The sequence below is a fragment of the Bison bison genome, unplaced genomic scaffold (assembly GCF_000754665.1).
Source record: "Bison bison bison isolate TAMUID 2011002044 unplaced genomic scaffold, Bison_UMD1.0 scf7180017862979, whole genome shotgun sequence".
In the NCBI taxonomy this organism is placed as follows: domain Eukaryota; kingdom Metazoa; phylum Chordata; class Mammalia; order Artiodactyla; family Bovidae; genus Bison; species Bison bison.
The window spans coordinates 2651154-2663888 of NW_011493551.1; the positions used below are offsets into that span (position 1 = coordinate 2651154).

At 47.1% G+C, this 12735-nt stretch overlaps 1 protein-coding gene across 2 annotated transcripts in view; it reads right to left on the reverse strand.

The window, feature by feature from the left end:
• CRTAC1 (cartilage acidic protein 1) overlaps positions 1–12735 on the reverse strand; it is a 152074-nt gene that overhangs the window by 131745 nt on the left and 7594 nt on the right. The gene's annotated exons all lie outside the window — the stretch shown is intronic.

Consider the following 12735-nt stretch of genomic DNA (forward strand, 5'->3'; position numbering starts at 1 on the left):
AATTCATTATTATATTTCTAACATAACTCAGGGTGTTGCCAAACAGCCTGGGGCTATGGGAGCTGGCGGCAGCCACCCAGGAGACAAATGAGAATGGCCAAGGAAGTGGAAGGACTCCACCCTCTCCTTGCGTGAGCCATGAAGACACTTAGAACACTAGAGACGGCACCACCCTGAGATGCTGCCTGCAGGCTTAGAATCAGAGCTCACAGAGTGTTCCAAAGGCTCCCCTGGGACAAGTCCTACGAAGTCTGCACAGGTCCAATCCCACAGGCAAAGCCTTCAGAGGGCGGCACACCTCTTCCTGATGGAGCTTTTCCTGCTGGCTTGTCAGAGTGTCTGGCAGCCAAGAGCAAGGCTGAGTGAGGCTGATGTCTTAATGAAGAGAGGATCTGAAGACTGACTCCCCAGATGGAGACAGACACTCCTGCCAGCATAGGAGCTTTCTCCAGTTCGGAACCAAGAGATCAAAAGGAAAGGCCCAGGCACTGTCTTCAGACCTAAACGTGATTCAGAAGCCCCTCTAATGCCTCACTGGAGAGGCTGAAGAGAGACACAGGGGCAGGGCTCCAACTGCGGCGTAGAAACTGACCTCGGTGAGCCTTCCTGGGGAGGAAGTTCTTGAACCGTGTTCAGAGGGCACATGCTGGGTGTTGCACTATCAGAGTGAGGTCAGTCCCAGTTACAGAGATGTCTGAACATGACAGCATCATCTACTGCGCTGTCTAATCACCAAAGACAAACACATCACTCCGAGAGACCCCATCTTGGCAAGAAGTTTGGTTGGATAAAGGGAACTCATAATTGGATTAATGAGCAGCTGGGGTGGGGTGGGGTAATGAGAAGCTAAAGAGTATTTAATAACCAGTATAAACATGTTGAAATGTAGGGTGGATCTGAAGGTCACAGGGCTTTTCAAGGTATGAACTCTAGTGTAGGGGTGGCAAATGAATTTCAGCTTGACAGCCAAACTGATTGGCAGTGGCTTGAAAGAGTACTGTGAACAGCTTACAACATTTGCAATGGACATGGAAGGAAAAGCAGTACTGAGCATGCCTTCTAGAAGATCTTAAGTTCCTCCTAGCACTGTGCCTGAAATTTGGGTCACTGCCACCAGGGAGTGGTAGGTCGTATAAGGGTCCTATTAGGGTCATATAAACATCAGGTAGAGATTTTCTAATGAAGGCCATGAAGGGCAAAAATCCAGCCTCTTGATTTATCTTTTTTTGAAAAGTAAAAGCTTTAATTAAAGGAGCCATCTGAAAGAAGTAGCTACTCTGTGTTATCCGTTTCCATATAAATAACCTAAACCTGGGCTTTCCAGGTGGTTCAGTGGGTAAAGAACTCAACTGCCAATGCAGGAGACATAAGAGAACCAGGTTCGATCCCTGGGTCAGGAAGATCCCCTGTAGAAGGGAATGGCAACCCACTCCAGTATTCTTGCCCGGAGAATCCTCATGGACAGAGGAGCCTGGCGGGCTACAGGCCATGAGATTGCAAAGAGTCAGACACAACTGAAGTGCCTTAGCACACACGCAACCTAAAGCTAGATTGAAAAGAAATAACACACCTATGGGCTGACCTCTATTTTGCTTGATGGCCTTGAGCAAGTCATAGCCTCACTGGGTGCCAGCTTCCTTCTCCAGAATGAGGGTTTGGGAGTAGATCTCTAAAGGTCCTTTCTGGCTCTAAAATTCTATGATGGATTAATTAATTTTTTTTAGAAGCAGGCCTTTGGCAGTTTTTCTCCCCAGCTTTTTCCATAAACTTCAGACCAACCTGTGTGGTTTTCCTTTCTGAGCATATTATTAATAAATATATTTTGAGCCAAACAGCTTTTCAGCAGAGCTCTATAGCGGTTTCCTTACAGGGGCCAAGGCCAGACAGGAACTGGCCATCATTAGCGTGGAAGTGAATGCATTGAGCAGAGGCAGACCAGTGGATGGTCTCCCTAGGGGGTGGGCTGAGAGTGGAGTGGGGGGAACAGGTCCTTTATTTTTAATTTTTCTGCTATGCCAAAGGCGCTTAGTGTACCCACCAGGGCTGCTCAGCACCAGTTGAAAGTTAGAGGGTCAGCTGAGGGCCTGTTGGGGAAGAGGTATAGTGGGAAACTTAGGAAAAAGCCTGGCAAATATTCCCCCTCTATCTCAGGCCTCAGATGAAGGAAATCACTGAAATGCTCCTCTATACCCTGGCTGCTCAGTGGTCCCCAGACCAGTAGCATAAGCATCAGCTAGGAGTTTCTTAGATATGCAGAGTCATGGGCCCTACCCCAGACTTAATAAATCAAAATGTGCATTTTAACAAGATTTCAGGTGGTCTAAATGCATATTAAAATTTGAGACACACTGCTCAACCTTAGCTGTATAATGAAATCACTTGAGGAGCTTTAAAAAATACCCATGTCTGAAAATAATTTCTTGGCTATGACACCAAAAGCACAGGCAACAGAAGAAAACAGATTAACTGGACTACATCAAATTTAAAACTTTTGTGCATCACAGGATGCTATCAATAGAGTGAAAAGGCAACCCATGGAATGGGAGAAAATATTTGCAAATCATATATGTGATAAAGGATTAATATCCAGAATATATAAAGAACTCCTGTAACTCAACAACAACAAAAGATCCCAATTCAAAAGACCTGAATAAAGATTTCTTCAAGGAAAATACACAACTGGTCAATAAGTATAAAAGAAGATGCTCAATGTCACTAATCATTAGGGAAATGCAACTCAAACCCACAATAAGATAACACAAATGGCAAGCCACTCCAGTGTTCTTGCCTGGAGAATCCCAGGCACAGGGGAGCCTGGTGGGCTGCCGTCTATGGGGTCGCACAGAGTTGGACACGACTGAAGTGACTTAGCATAGCATTGCATCCATTAGAATAGCTATAATCAAAAAACCAGAAAATAACAATTGTTGGTGAGGATGTGGAGAAATTGGGACCCATATGCATTGCTGATGGGACTGTAAAATGGTGCAGCTGCTGTGGAAAACTGCTGTGCAGCAGCAGTTCTTCAAAAAAGTCCAAAAAAACAATTACCAAGTGATCTAGCAATTCCATTTCTGGGTATATACCCAAAAGAATCGAAAGAAGGGACTTGAACAGATAATTGTATACCCCAGTTTGTAACTGTATTATTCACCATAGCCACAAGCAAGTTACAGGAGCCCAAGCGTCCATCAATCTACATGTCCAAAGTGTGGCAAATACCTACAATGGAATATGACATGCCTTAACAAGGAAGGAAATCCTGACACATGCTACAGCATGAATGAACCTAGAAGACATCATGCTGAGTGAAAGAAGCCAGTCACAAAAGACAAATACCGTATGATTCCACTTATATGAAGTACATGGAATACTCAAATTCATTGAGGCAGAAAGTAGATGGTGGTTACCAGGGGCTGGGAGGAGAGGGGAATGGGAAGTTAGTGTTTAATGGTTATGGAGTTTCAGTTTGGGAAGATGAAAAGTTCTGGAGATGGATGGGAGTGATGTTTGCATGACAACAAGAGTGTATTTAATATCGCGGAATCAAATACTTACAAATGGCCAAAACAGTAAATTTTATGTTATGTATATTTTACCATAATAAAAAAATACTTATGCCTGGGCTTCAGCCCAAGGTATTCTCACTTACTTGGCATAAGATGCAGTGGGGGCATCAGAACTTTAGAAGCTCCCTATATGGTTCTAATTTGCAAAATTGGAGAAACACAGTTCTATACCAGGGCTTTAGTGCTTCTCAAACTTTCAGTTCAGTTGCTCAGTTGTGTCTGACTCTTTGCAACCCCATGGACTGCAGCATGCCAGGCTTCCTTGTCCTTCACCAACTCCCAGAGCTTGCTCAAACTCATGTCCATCGAGTCAGTGATGATATCCACCCATGTGGTTCTCTTCTCCTCCTTCCTTCAATCTTTCCCAGCATTGGGGTCTTTTCTAAGGAGTCAGTTCTTTGCATCAGGTGGCCAAAATATTCAGGACTGACTTCCTTTAGGATTGACTGGTTTGATCTCCTTGCAGTCCAAGGGACTCACAAGTCTTTTCCAACACTGCAGTTCAAAAATGCATCTATTCTTTGGCACTCAGCTTTCTTTATGCTCCAACTCCCACATACATACATGACTACTGGAAAAACCATAGCTTTGACTAGATGGACCTTTGTCGGCAAAGTAATGTCTCTGCTTTTTAATATGCTGTCTAGGTTGGTCATAGCTTTTCTTCCAAGGAACAAGTGCCTTTTAATTTCATGGCTGCAGTCACCATCTGCAGTAATTTTGGAGCCCCAGAAAATAAAGTCTCTCACTATTTCCATTGTTTCCCCATATCTTTGCCATGAAATGATAGGACCAGATGCCATGATCTTAGTTTTCTGAATGTTGAGTTTGGCCAGCCTTTTTACTCTCCTCTTTCATCTTCCTCAAGAGGCTCTTTAGTTCCTCTTTGCTTTCTGCCATACGGGTGGTGTCATCTGCATATTTGAGGTTATTGATATTTCTCCCAGCAATCTTGATTCCAGCTTGTGCTTCATCCAGCCTGGCATTTTGCATCATGTACTCCAGATATAAGTTAAATAAGCAGGGTGACAATATACAGCCTTGATGTACTCCTTTCCCAATTTGGAACCAGTCTGTTGTTCCATGTCCAGTTCTAACTGTTGCTTCTTGACCTGCATACAGATTTCTTAGGAGGCAGGTAAGGTGGTCTGGTATTCCCATCTCTTTAAGAATTTTCCATATTGTTGTGATCCACACAGTCAAAGGCTTTGGTGTAGTCAATAAAGCAGGAGTAGATGTTTTTCTGGAACTCTCTTGCTTTTTTGATGGTCCAACAGATGTCGGCAATTTGATATCTGGTTCCTCTGCCTTTTCTAAATACAGCTTGAACATCTGGAAGTTCTCAGTTCATGAACTATTGAAGCCTGGTTTGGAGAATTTTGAGCATTACTTTGCCAGCGTGTGAGATGAGTGCAACTGTGAGGCAGTTTGAACATTTTTTGGCATTGCCTTTCTTTGGGATTGGAAGAAAACTGACTTTTCCAGTCCTGTGGCCACTGCTGAGTTTTCCAAATTTGCTGGCATATTGAGTGCAGCACTTTCACAGCATCATCTTTTAGGATTTGAAATAGCTCCACTGGAATTCCATCACCTCCACAAGCTTTGTTTGTAGTGATGCTTTCCAAGGTCCACTTTTCTTCACACTCCAGGATGTCTGGTTCTAGGTGAGTGATCACACCATCATGGTTATCTGGGTTATTAAGATCTTTTTTTCTGTAGTTCTGTTTATTCTTGCCACTTCTTCTTAATATCTTCTGCTTCTGTTAGGTCTGTACAGTTTCTGTCCTTTATTGTGCCCATCTTTGCATGAAATATTCCCTTGGTATCTCTAATTTCCTTGAAGAGATCTCCAGTCTTTCCCATTCTATTGTTTTCCTCTATTTCTTTGCATTGATCACTTAGGAAGCTCTTGGAGGAGGTCACCATTAGCCCCACCATAGACCTGCCGAGCAGACAACCCACAAACCACAGAACAATTATACCAAAGAAATTCTCACACTGTTAAGAAAGTTCTAGGACCCACAACAGATTTCCCAACCTGGGGATCTGGCAAAGGGACTGAGAACCCCCAGCTTTGACTCTGGAGGCCAGAGGTATTGATTATAGGACTTCCACAGGAATAGGGAAACAGACTCTTGGAGGGCACAAACAAAACCCTGTGTGCACCAGGACCCAGGAGAAAGGAGCAGTGTCCCCACAAGAGACTGAGCCAGACGAGCCTGTCTGTGTCCAGGAGTCTATGGTGGAGGCGTGGGTCAACAGTGGCCTGCTGCGCGGTCAGGGGCCCTGAATACAACAGTATACAGTGGGCACAAGTCCTTTTGAAAGAGGTCTCAAACTTTAATATGTACTATATGAATCACCTGCGAGTCTTGCTGAAATGCAGTTTCTGATTCAATTAATCTGCAGGAGGGCCCAAGAATCTATATTTTGAATAAGCTCCCACGTGATTCTGATGGTCCTGGTCCATAAACTACACACTTATGGTCCATAAGCCATACATATATACTATAGTGATTAGTTTAAGAAACTTCTCTGCTTCTAGATCTAAGACTCTGAAACCAATCCTAGGGCTGCAGGCTCATTGATCATTAGATACTCGAAGTACTAGGTGTCTTCAGCTCAAAGTCAAATTACCACAATTGATAGTGAGTGACAAAGAGAGATTCTGACTTTAATTTTGATAAAGAATTGAGAAGAAGGAAAAGGTTGGAACTGGAGTGGTGGCAGGGGCAGGGGATGTCATCAGGTCTAGTAGGCAATGCTGCTGCTGCTGCTGCTAAGTCACTTCAGTCATGTCCAACTCTGTACAGCCCCATAGACAGCAGCCCACCAGGCTCCCCCCGTCCCTGGGATTCTCCAGGCAAGAACACTGGAGTGGGTTGCCATTGCCTTCTCCAACACATGAAACTGAAAAGTGAAAGTGAAGCTGCTCAGTCATGTCCAACTCCTATCAACCCCATGGACTGCAGCCTACCAGGCTCCTCCATCCATGGGATTTTCCAGGCAAGAGTACTGGAGTGGGTTGCCATTGCCTTCTCCCTAGTAGGCAATAGACAGCTATTATTAATGGCCAGAGCCTAGAGGAAATGGGGTATGGGCAGGAATTTGCAAGCCAAGATGAATAAGCATGCCGGTGTGTCTCCCCAAACCCAAACCATCCTGGTATAGAGCACTCGGAGGCACTTAACGTTTGTTAAACGGAAGAAGGAAGGACTGTCCAAATGATAATGCGAATCAGCAGAAACTGCTTGCAACTTGTTACACAGTTATTTTGAAACTGTTCTTTCCCCAAAGCAGTGCTTCTTAAACTGTAACATGCTTACAAATCACCTGAGGGTCATGGTAAAATGCAGATTCTGATTTGGTGGGTCTGGGGCGGGGCCTGAGATTCTGCATTCTAACAAGCCTTCAGGTGATGCCGAGGCTGCTGGTCCCAAGACTCCATTTTCAGAAGTAAGGTTCTAGACTGATGAGTTGGAACCCCAGCTGCCCAGTCAACTCACGTGGGGAGTTTTTAGAGATAGGTTGCTGCCCAGATCCTTTACCCCAGTTTCTGATATAACTGGTCTGGGGCAGGACTCGGGTGCCACATACTGTATTTTTAGACGCTCCCCTGATTATGTTAATGGTTCTGCACCCAGATTCTCAGCCTGAACTGAGAACCACTACCCCAGATTCGTGGTCCCCAGATGGGAGTGTAAGCTGCAATTGGAGTTGAAGTGAAAAATGTTTCTGCTACCAGAATTCATCACCAGCTTGTTGAGGTCTATCAGGAAAATCTATTTAGCCAGAGAGTATCATAGGAGGAGGCAGGATATGGAGTTTGGGGAAGAAAGCAGAGCAGGATGGTACTGCCTGGAGCAGAAGGCCAGCAGGTGCAGGGTGACCCTACATTTTACATGGCTGGCTCAGAAACCTCCTGTCACACGACTGTGAACATCTCAATCTTCTAGAAGAATGTGGAGAAAAGCTAAAAATAGAATTTTAAAAAGTGGGTTGAACTGAATGTTTTTTGCTTTCTTGAATGCTGTATATCAAGCACCTTCTATGTATCTACAGGCAGGAGTGGCGTTAAGTAGTAACTGATGTAAGTGCCATGGGAGGATCCAGGGGCAGCATAGCCCAGGGAAGGTGAGGATAAATACCAAGGGTAGAGTTTGGGCAGAGGACGCAGGGCGTGAGCACCCAGGCTGTTCCTGCAGGGGAGGTGGGAGGAGGGAGCAGAGAGGGGTCTTAACAAGGGTGAGAGGCGGTAGGACTTGTGTTTCAGGAAGTGGGAAGAATTGCTTTGTAATAATCTCTTAAAAATGTTCCATAAGCAGATGTCTTGAATAATCCTCAGTGAGATAGAGAAAAATAAATAAATAAAGAGCAGAGTCAGGGGGCTGGACCTGGACCCACCAGAAAGTAGCAGGCGACCTTGAGCATGTTCCTTCACCTTTCTGATCTCAAATATCCTCGTCTGTAACATGGGAATCCTATGACGTGCTGTGGGTTTAAGGGTTAAGTGAGCTAGGGAGTGCCTCTCGGAGGCCAGGCTCACTGCTTCTTTTCTCGCCGTTCACACAGATAGCTTTAAGTTAGGCAGTCTTTAGACATTGGCTGCAGGTCACATGCAGCCAAACTCAGTTTTCTGCGGCCTCGGGACTTTCCTGAATTGGGTCTGAAAACTGGTAACCAAGCAACCTAGATCTCTGATGTGGGGTCAGCCAGCTGTGGGGAGAGGCTTCCAGGGCAATTTTTAGGGCAAGCAGTTTTTTAGCAATGATCGCAAGTGCCAAGGACACCGCCCTGAACTCTTACAAAAGCAAGAGCCCCGAATGCTTCAGATGTGGGAACCAGCGGGGAGCACAGGCCCTTTCCAGAAGCTGCAGGAGAGCAGAGGCTAGAGGAAGAGAAGCAGCCGTGGAGCACTCCACCCTGCATGCGCTGGGCCACCAGGGACCCACAGAGACTCGCTAAGGAGTGCCTGGGACTGAGGCTCCTCGGAGGAGAGCTTGGGGAGCTCACTGACCCAAGTGACACTTTCGTGTCGCCCCCCCCCCCCCGCCCACGCTGCCCTGCTCCATGAGCTGGGGACTGTGCTCCGTGCCCAGGTCCCAGGGAGAAAGCTGGTCAACATTTGCAGTACAAGGGGAGGGGTGCTGTGGAGGAAGGGGAACAAAGATATCTAGATTAGCCACGTGGAGGAGAAGAAGAACATTTCCACGCAGGTAGGTGGGGTGGTGTAGCTGAGCAGTAAACGATGCTAAGTTAGCTGAATCAGGAGAAGCAGGAGGAGACGAGAAAGAAGACATCAGATTCCTCAAAGTCTGGAGAACCAGATGTCACCCCAACCTGCCCTCCTAGCACTGCCTATTTAGAGGTCCCACACTCTGGGTCATGAGTTAGAGGGAGCACTCATTTTTCCTTCTTTGGGTTCCCATCCAGAGGACCTTCCATTGGCCAAGGGCACCGGTTCTCAACCAAGGGCAATTTGCCTCCCTTGCCCTCAGTATCTGGCAATGCCTGGACACATTTTTGGTTGCCCCAACCAGGGAAGGGGGGTGCTATTGGCACCTAGTGGGGAGAGGCCAGGGATGCGGCTGGCAGTGGATAGGATAGCCCTCTACAGCAAAGAATTATCTGGCCCAGCATGTCAGTAACGCTGAGATTGAAAGCTCCTGGACCAGTGCATCATTCCTCTTTTCCAGGGGGCCTTTCCTGCCTGCCCTTCCCACTCCCCACCACCTCAATACCCTCCTTCCTATGGGCTCTCTGCTCTTTCTACCTGTTGCTACTCTGAATGCCTACCCCTGTATCATGTCTCATCCCTAGTGGACCGTAAGCTCCTTGAGGTCAGAAGCCATGCCTCAGGCATCATCTCTAACCTGGCCCTTAACATCTGCAAAATGCTTGAAGATTGGATGTGTATATGACTATAAACTGAAAGGTTTTGCGTTTGGAAAGCAGTGTTTAAAAAGTCAAAGAACTCTATCAGGGTCCCTAGACAAATCAGCAATAGAAGCCAGTCTACGCCTCAAAGTCTGACAGCCCTGTGAGTTCCACTGAACGTTTGGCAGCCACCACAGGACGGGAGCACCTGGTGGGCCTGGACTCCATCTCCTGAGAGGCGTTCATTCATTCGAAAAACACTTATCAGTAGCAATAGCATCCTTGCTGTCGCCATTACCTTCCAAGTACTGACTTTGTTTGCCAGGCACTGGGCATGCATTATCTCATTTCATTTCCCATTTTAGAGACCCGGAAGTCCAAGCAGTTAATAATACTCATTAAGGACCTATGGCGCCTTGTGCGTGAGGCTGGGAGACTCCACTTGTCTTCGCACTTGCAGAAACACCATTTCATTAGCCTGCTGGTCTCTCTGGCGCCTCCCAGCCTGGGTCCCCTGAGTTTTCATCTGCCTCGTTCTGGACTAGGACCAAGTCTCTTTCCTGTAAGTGCAGCCTCAGGCAGCATCGGGAGCTCTCCCCAGGTAGAGGGAAGGAAGAGGAAGCCTTATATTTTCATGGTGCTAGGGAAGATGCATAGGACATAGAGGTGCAGAAGGGCTATCTTTTGTCTTCCAGGCTGGCAAGGCAGAAGAGGGGACAGGGGACAGTGTGGAGAAATGCCAATGACTGAGGCATTAGAATGTATGCTCCGCTGGGGCAAGAACTTTACTTTGTTCTCAGCTGTTTTCTCAATGCTCGGACAGTGCTTGGCAGAGGTACACGAGACCAGGAAGTGAATAACTGAGTGAGTGACTGAATGGCAGCCCCTGCCTTTCCCTCCACTGAGGCCATCTTTCCAACATGTCTCTCCAGCAAGGTCATCCCTAACCCTTTTGCTGTACATGAGGCATCCACAGCCTTTTCCAACCTCCACAGTTCAGTTCAGTCGCTCAGTCGTGTCCGACTCTTTGAGACGCCATGAATCGCAGCACGCCAGACCTCCCTGTCCATCACCAACTCCCGGAGTTCACCCAGACTCACATCCATCGAGTCAGTGATGCCATCCAGCCATCTCATCTTCTGTCGTCCCCTTCTCCTCCTGCCCCTAATCCCTCCCAGCAGCAGAGTCTTTTCCAATGAGTCAACTCTTCTCATGAGGTGGCCAGAGTACTGGAGTTTCAGCTTCAGCATCATTCCCTCCAAAGAAATCCCAGGGCTGATCTCCTTCAGAATGGACTGGTTGGATCTCCTTGCAGTCCAAGGGACTCTCAAGAGTCTTCTCCAACATCACTCCAACATTTTGAACTAAAGCATCAATTCTTCGGCGCTCAGCCTTCTTCACAGTCCAACTCTCATATCCATACATGACCACAGGAAAAACCATAGCCTTGACTAGACGGACCTTTGTTGGCAAAGTAATGTCTCTGCTTTTGAATATGCTATCTAGGTTGGTCATAACTTTCCTTCCAAGGAGTAAGCGTCTTTTAATTTCATGGCTGCAGGCACCGTCTGCAGTGACCTCCTAGCTGTACCCTTTCTCAGCACCTGTCCCACCCCAGCCACACCGAGCCTCCTAGGGCTGCATGACCCTGCTCGGCCGCCATGCACACGCTGGCTCCTCTGCCTGGAATGCTTTCTTCACCTTGTCCCTCTGGCCAGTCCTTCAGTGCCTCTCTCCTAGGCCTTCCTTGGCAGCCCCAGGCAGATGCTTGCTCCTTCCACTGTGTGTTCCCATCTCACTTGGTTTAAGATCAAGTGAGAAAGACCGTTTAGTGAAAGAGATTATTTAGTGTAGTGTCCAAGGACATCAATTCTGGAGCCAGTTGGCTTGGACATAGATCCTGGCTCTGCCACATTCTGGCTGTGTGACTTTGGGCAAGTTACTTAACTTCTCTGTGCCTTTGTTTCCTCATCTGTAAAAGAGTGACAAGAGCAGTGCCTACCTTCTAAGGTTACTATGAGGATTAAAGGAGATTATCCGCATAAGGGGCTGGAGCAGTGCCTGGTACGTAGCCAATGGTAGGTAGGTGTTACTATTAATACTACTCATTCCTCATATAGTACTTGTTATAAGAATTGCTATTAAAAAAATATCTCTGTTTGCTTGTGTACAGGGTCCCCTGAATTAGCCTGAAGAGTGATGATCAGCTCCGAGACTTACAAGCAGGGCAAGATGAGAGTAAGCAGGGAGCAGTTAACAAGTATTACCGCTAGTCAGCTGAAGGATAAGGGGGGCAGAACCTTGACAGTGTGGATGGAAAGACTGGGCAGCTTTGAGAGAGATTCGTGAAGCAGATTGACTCAGTGATCCAGAAGTTGTGAAAAATGAGGAGGAAGCAAGAACCAAATATGATGCCAGATTTCCAGATTGATTGTTGGGGTTTGAAAGGGTCCAGTGAACAGCATCCCACTTCCCTCCCTGTTCATATTCAGGATTAGTGAAGGGGAAGAAAGGTGGGGAGGGGAGGAGACAGGTGGGGCTCAGACAGATAGAGATTAAAAAGCCACCATCATTACACATACAGCTGTTTGGAAGGCCAGGCTTTGGAGTGGGGTCCCTGGTGCTTGCCGATGTGCTTGTACCCTCCTGCAGCCCTCCCTGTGGGGAGGGGCGGGCCTGAGCCTGCCTGGCTAAGCTCAGCACATGGCAGAGAGTAGCACGTGCAGGGAGGTAAGTCCAGAAAGGGCTCTCGATGCCCAGTTCTCCCAAACTGACCCATCTGAGGAGTCCTTGCTCCAGCCCTTAGGAGGGGGCAGTGGGGAAAGGAGGGAGGGCAGGAATGGTGCACTGGTCCCGGGGTTCTCAGTCTCAGCATTACTGATGTGCTGGGCCAGATAATTCTTTGCTCACGTGGAGGCAGCAGTTGGAGCCTGTAGAGCCTGCCTGTCTCAGAGTGAGGAGCGGGGGGTTTGAAGTCATGATCAGACAGGTTTAGAAATGGCATTTTAGATTTGGGGCAGCAGTGTGCAGGGCCGCTAGGCTGGCCATGTTTCCAAACAGTGAGTGAGAGTATCACAGAGGGGACTGGACATCCTGGATGACCTCCAAAGTTCTTTCCTGGGCCTAAGTGTCTACGGGTCAGGTTTTTTCCCTAAATCATTTAAAATGCATTAGTGGACCTTGCTATTTAAAAGCTTCCTCCTGGGAATGTTGCCGTGAAGCAATGATTCATTCCCTAGTCCGTCTTTGGTGGAAATCCAAATGATCATCTATTCTATCAGCTTGCTGC